Genomic DNA, 7256 nt, shown 5'->3' with positions numbered 1-7256 from the left:
ACAAAATGAAATGACAAAAAGGAAAAGAAATCAAAATAAAGTGCTGAAAATAAAAAGAAAGAAAGAATACCACACTTTCCTCGATCATTTGGGTGTCCAACCAATCCCTTCCATCCTTTCTTCTTAAGAATTTGATATCCCTCTGGAAGGATGTTTTGCCGTCTCAGGTAGCCTAGTTGCTTGTTTCGAAAGATCTTCTTAGGAACATGGTTCCTAGATTTGTGACCTTGTGTGCATAGATCTTTGAGAATTTCAGCATGAGACGGCTCTTTGAGACATTGAAGAATTGAAGGTTGGGGTTCATGAATTGTCTCAAGAGGGATTTTGATGAAGGAGTGAGCTTCAGTACTCACTCCCTTGTCATTGGACAGATTTGGAGTTGATGGGGGCTCAATGTGATCAACCTGCTCCTCTTTTTCTTTCTCCTCATGGTTACCCACAATGAAAGGCTCAGCTGCTAATGAGGGTGAGTTAGGGAATGATATCTCAGTGGTTTCCCCATTTTCAATTCGCATATTAGGAGTGGAGTCCAATAAGGCATCAGCTTGCTCAAGTAACTTGTCAAGGTCTAGGTCACATCCAAATTGAGCAAAGCACTTTCCCAATGGGTCCTCTAGACTTGTCTCATCAACAGTCTCCTCAACAATTTTTTCTCTCCTAATTGGGGTGGTGGCTTTGACATGCTCATGATAAGGATGGCTAGAATCATCCTCATCAATCATGTAGTGCCTTTCAGCCATCAACTGACTTTGAAGCTCTTCTTCCTCTATTCTAGTGAGTTCAGCAACTAAATAACCAAGCTGTCCTTCCAACTTTTCAATTGCTTGAGTGTTGGCCATGGCTGCATTCTTCACTTCATTTATGGCTTGGGAGTTGACTATGGTGGCATTTTTAAGCTCTTGCAAGGTTTGGCCATTAGACTGTATGAACTCTTTGAGGGTGTTTTCCAATGATAAATCTTGTGGAGGATAATTGCAGGGTGAAGGAGTAGAGGATTGGTTGTCGAACTGCGGATATTCAGGATGGTGCAGTTCATCAAATTGGGGAGCATAATTTCCCGTAGCATTAGCTTGCCACGAGAAATTAGAATGGTTGCTCCAATCAAGGGTGTAGCAATTGAAATTTGATTCAGACCCCAAACTGGAGAAATTGGTGTTCATCTGCTCATGTGAAAAATTGAAAAATTGTCCCCAAGATGGACAATTACCTGAACTATGATAAGGGTTAGAGCAGTATGAACATGGTCCATGTGGGTGAAAATGATGAGAATAATTGGAAAAAGCGGGTGTCCTACAACTAAGGGTAGCATTAAAATTACCTAAAGGAAAATTCATGCTTATCCTCACTCTTTAAACAAAGCACACTTCCACATGAAACATTAACCAAAATTTTTTTTTTTTTGGATTTTTTTTTTTTTTTGGTCTTTTTTTTTTTTTTTTTTTAAAAAAAAATAATAAAATAAACAAAAATACCAAAAATTAAAAACAAAAAATCAAAACAAAAACTCACAAAACGGACCAAACATAAGTTTGGCAAAATTCAAGGTGCTGGCCCGTTTTGGTGTAGTCTGCAAAGGTGCACTCGAGCGCAAGTGATGTGCGATCGAGCGTACATGGGCGTGGGGTGTGCGCTCACGCGCACCTGCGGAAGTGTCGAGCGCAGGCACGCGGGATGCTTGCTGCGTTAGGCTCGAATGTGCTCGAGTGTAGGTGATGTGCGATCAAGTGCTTTGGCAGGGACTAGTTCCTTCGGCAGAGCTGCAACAGAAACAACAAAAACAAACAACTTTTTCTCTTTTTTTTTATTTTTTTTAATTTTTTTATTTTTATTAGTAACTATAAACAGAAACAAATAAAAAAAAATAAATAAATAAATAAAAGGCAACAAACTGTAAAAAGAAAATAACTAGTAGAAAAATAAAATTAATTTAAACAAAAATCAATTTTCACAAACAAACAAATCCCCGGCAACGGCGCCAAAATTTGATGTACAAATTTAATTGTACTCGCAAGCGCACGAGTCGTGTGCAATATAGTGTGTGTGCAAGTGCGAGGTCGATCCACAGGGAATTGTGTTTGTGAAATTTAATTTCTATCTAAATCAATTATATCTTAACCTAGTTCCGAATGATTTTGATTTTGAAAATAAGCTAACATAAACTAAATAAAATAAAAATAATCAAAAGATAAACGACTAAGGTTTTAGAATTCACCTCACCAAATCAAAGCATACATTCTTATGTTTTCATTCATGCATCCGACAAACAATTAAACCCTATATATGTTCTATTGTTTTTTTATAAACCAATTGAATCATTCGATGAATCCATCTCTATTACAAATCACAACGAATATCCAATTGAGATCAAATCATCCATTGTATCCGTAAATCACAATGGATATAAATCTCAATCAAATCATTCGATGTATCCGTTGGATGAAACACAACGAATATCCAACATTTTTACGATTTATAAACAACAATCAATCACAATTTTGTCACACAATTGAACTGAAACGAACATACATTACATTAAACGACGGATTTGTACGAACGAAACATAAAAATATAAAACTAATCAATGGTGAGGCTTCATCTTCAACCTTAGTTGAAGAATTAGCCTCTCATGACAAAAGAAATCATAAAGAAACTAAATTACTTCATTAAAATTAAAAACTTACAAAATAATTCGAGTTCCAAGCTACAAAAACCCAGAAAACACGGAAAGCGACTAAGAACGGCGCCTCCGGCGCGTCTTCGTCTGATCCCCCACAATTGTGAGGCTTAGAGGTCTATTTATAGGGCTTAGGAGAGTCCTAGAAGCCCTAGTAATCCTAGGAATTTCGGAGATTTAAGTCCAAGCCCAATTAGGTTAAAGAAAACCTAAGCCCAAATCGGAATAGGATTCGCCCAGAATTGCGGTCCTATCTTGCGGCATGATTTTGGCCTTGCGACGCTCCGAATTGGGAAAATTCTATTTCACAATGAATTGTATAAGTTTGAGTTATCTTTCCAATGCCGCTTGAATCACCTCAATCGGATATCTGAGCTGAAAGTTATGGCCAAAATACCGAGACATATTCAGAATCCAATTTTGCATCCAATCCGATTTGACTTCAAATTGAGAAATTCCGAATTAATCCTTTCCTTTATTTGATTAAACTTTAACCATGATTGGTTAAGCTTAACCATATCTTCTAGATCTTCCCAATTTGCCCTTTAAGCTTGGAATTTTTCCAGAAACGCTTTATTTTCTTCCAAAAGCCTATAAAACAAAGAAAATACAAAAAGGAAGTAAAATGGCCTAATTAACCAAAACTAAAGGATTAAAACATGCAAGTTAAGGGCTGAAAATATGAATATTCTAGCACTTATCACCCAACTTGTATTCAATCAGGATGGAGAGTATGTATAGACTACCGCAAGTTGAATGCCACCCCCAAGAAAGACCATTTCCTACTCCCATTCATTGATCAAATGGTAGAGTGCTTAGCTGGGCACGAGTATTATTGTTTTTTGGATGGTTATTCTGGATATAACCAGGTCCCTTTGGACCCTAAAGATCAAGAGAAGATGGCATTCACCTGTCCCTTTGGGATGTTCGCCTACCGTCGCATGCCCTTTAGGTTATGCAATGCACCTACTACTTTTCAGCGGTGCATGATCAACATATTCTCTGATATTGTAGAATGTTTCCTAGAGATTTTCATGGACGACTTCTTTGTCTTTGGTTCATCTTTTGAGAAGTGTTTGTTCATCTTTCGAGGAGTGTCTGCACCACCTCACTCTTGTCTTAGTGCGATGCAAAGAAAAGAACCTTGTGCTTAATTGGGAGAAATGTCATTTTATGGTTAAGCAAGGTATTGTACTAGGGCACGACATCTCTCATCGGGGGATTGAGGTTGACAAAGTGAAGGTAGATTTGATTTCCAACCTTCCACCCCCATGTACAGTGAAGGAGATACGTTCTTTTCTGGGCCATGCAAGATTCTACAGGCGATTCACCCAAGATTTCAGCAAGATCGCTAGGCCCTTGTGTAAGTTATTGGTGAAGGAAACCCCATTTGTATCTTATGAGGATTGCAAGAAAGCATTTGGGGATCTGAAGAAAATTTTGACGTCCACACTCATTATTCAGCCACCCAACTAGAGTGTACATTTTGAGATCATGTGCGACACTTTTGATTATGCAGTCGGAGCTGTTTTGGGGCAGTGTGTTGATAAACTCCCCCATGTCATCTTCTACGCGAGCATGACCTTAAACGATGCACAACTCAACTACTCCATTATTGAAAAGGAGTTGCTTGTAGTTGTTTTTGCTTTAGACAAGTTCAGATCCTACTTGTTAAGATCTAAAGTCATTATCTACTCGGATCATGCGGTGTTGAAGTATCTTTTCTCCAAAAAATATGTTAAATCTCATCTTATCCAGTGGATCTTGTTACGTCAGGAGTTCGACATAGAGATTCGGGATAAGAAGGGTTCCGAAAATGTGGTGGCGGATCATTTGTCTAGATTGATAATGGATTTCACTGAGGACGCCATTCCCATTTCTTAGACCTTTCCTGATCAGCAATTGATGCATATTGCTCACAATCCTGCACCATGGTTTACTGATATAGTAAACTATCATGTCACTGGCCAAATGCCTTTCCATGGTGAAGTACTTTTTCTGGGACGATCCTTATCTTTTCAAGTATTGTCTTGATCAGATCATTAGGAGGTGTATACCTGAGTATGACCAATCCAATGTCATCTCCTTTTGTCATGATCATGCTTGTGGAGGCCACTTCAGTGCTCGGAAGACTGCTACAAAGATTTTGCAGTGTGGATTTTATTGATCTACCCTATTCCGAGACTCTCATTTACTGTACCTCTTGTGAGCGTTGCTAGAAGCTAGGGAGTATTTCGAGACGGAATATGATGCCCCTCAACCCCATTTTGATTGTTGAGATTTTTGATGAGTGGGGCATTGACTTCATGGGACCTTTCCTAAACTCCTTTGGCTACCTCTATATCCTCGTTGTTGTGGACTATGTGTCCAAATGGGTGGAGTCTGTTGCATTCAAGACCAATGACCATAGAGTTGTAGTCCAGTTTTTGAAGGACACTATCTTTGCTCGTTTGGTACTCCTCGAGCTATCATTAGTGATGGAGGCAAGCATTTCTACAACAGGATTTTTGAGTAGTTGATGAAGAAGTATTTCATCACACACAAGGTTGCCACCCCATATCACCCACAGACGAGTGGACAAATCTAAATTTCAAATCGAGAGATCAAACATATTTTGGAGAAGACTGTGAATCCCTCAAGAAAAGATTGATCTTTGCGATTGAATGATGCGCTGTGGGCTTACTGTACAACATTCAAGACCCCGATTGGCATGTCTCCATATCATCTTGTGTACGGCAAAGCATGTCACCTTCCGGTGGAGTTGGACCATAGAGCATACTAGGCCATCAAGCAGCTAAACTTCCATCTTACGAAGGCTGGCTCATAGAGGAAGCTCCAACTCAATGAGTTAGAAGAGCTGAGGAATGATGCATATGATTGTGCAAGGTTATACAAGGCATGAATGAAGAAGGCTCATGACCATAGCATTTTGAGACAATCTTTTGAACCTGGTCAGAAAGTCCTTCTCAACAATTCATGTATGCATCTCTTCCTAGCCAAGCTGAAATCTCGATGGACATGCCCATTCATTATTCAGTCAATTTTTACTCATGGGGCCATTGAGATTGAGGATCCAAAGAATGGCAACACTTTCAAGGTAATGGACAAAGACTGAAACCATTCTTGGAAAGACTGGAGATTGAGACAACATTGTTAGAGGATCCTAGTGATCCAGATTGATTGACATGTGTTGTGGAGAGGTTAGCTGAAGACTGTAAACTTAGTGCTTGTAAGAGACAACCATCATTTTTTTTTATTATTCCTTGTCATTTGATTTTGTTTGTTTGTTTTGTTGTGTTGTGTTTTTCAGGACGAGTGTCTACTATTCAAGTTTGGGGGACGTTCTCGCATATTACGCCCGACATGTGCCACCCATTTTGGTATTGTATTTCTAGCCACATTGGGGACAATGTGTCATTTTAGTTGTGGGTAGGGAAGACATTTCTGTCTTTTTCTTGTTATTTTTGTTTTTTTTTTTTATAAAAAAAATTGCTATGTTGTTGATGGAGCATGGGTTACACTTTAACTGTTGCATGTCATTGGTTTGTGTAACATCTTGAACACAGCATGTCATTAAATATCTGAGTCTTTTGACTCATTTGTTGGATTAGACAGACTTCACATGTCTGAGTTGAACATCACAAGCACATTAGCATAAAATTTGTAAGGTATGAGATTTGAATTGATTAGGGTATATCTTGAGATTTGTAGGATGAATTGTTGATGAAACCTTGGCTTGAAAATAGATAAAAAAAAAAAAAAAAATCAAATTAGTTTGAGTTTCTCATTGAGTAATCGGACCTCTTGCCTCATTAAGTATTGAGTGTTTATGTAAAAAGATGTGAAATTCAATGTGGTTGATTGTATGGCTAGTATGACTATTACACATTGGGTAAAAGGGTTCATTGTACGTTCTGGGTATTATCCGGGGGTTTTCCAAAAAGCATCGCACGTCCGGTGTGGTCCCCTGGCGTACGTCCGGTACTAGAGACAAGAGCATACGTCCGGTACTAGAGACAAGAGCATACGTCCGGTGGTCCCCACGTGTATATCCTCTACTAAAGACAAGAGCATACGTCCAGTGGTCCCCATGCATACGTCCGGTGGTCCCCATGCATACGTCCTCTACTAAAGACAAAAGCGTACGTCCGGTTTCTTGAGCGTATGTACAGTCAGCAATGGTAGGTTGGGTTATGTTGAGATGACTAAGAGTTTTTTGTTTAGGGTTGATTTAGAAGGCTATTTATTGAGTAAGGGTTTAAAACTCTTTTTAAAACAATTTAAAAAGTCGGGGTATTACATACGTGTCCTATTTTGCAGATTAATCATCTCTCGGATTGCTAAGTCACTACCTCTGAAAACTGTCATCAACAACCACGTAGAAGCTTCCAATGTTTAAAAATTACTAATGTTTCTCACTAAGTTTTTGAAATTATTAATATAACTCATTGGTCAATAATTTTGTTTTCTCTAACAGAATAAAAAAACAAAAGGCTCACATGTGCCACACATGAATTTGTAGGAGATGAAAAGTTTAAAATGCCCTTATTTTCCCTAAAAAAAATAAAATAAAATAAAACTA

This window comes from Corylus avellana, chromosome 6, assembly GCF_965113065.1.
Source record: "Corylus avellana chromosome 6, dhCorAvel1.hap1.2, whole genome shotgun sequence".
In the NCBI taxonomy this organism is placed as follows: domain Eukaryota; kingdom Viridiplantae; phylum Streptophyta; class Magnoliopsida; order Fagales; family Betulaceae; genus Corylus; species Corylus avellana.
This window is presented reverse-complemented; position numbering follows the sequence as displayed.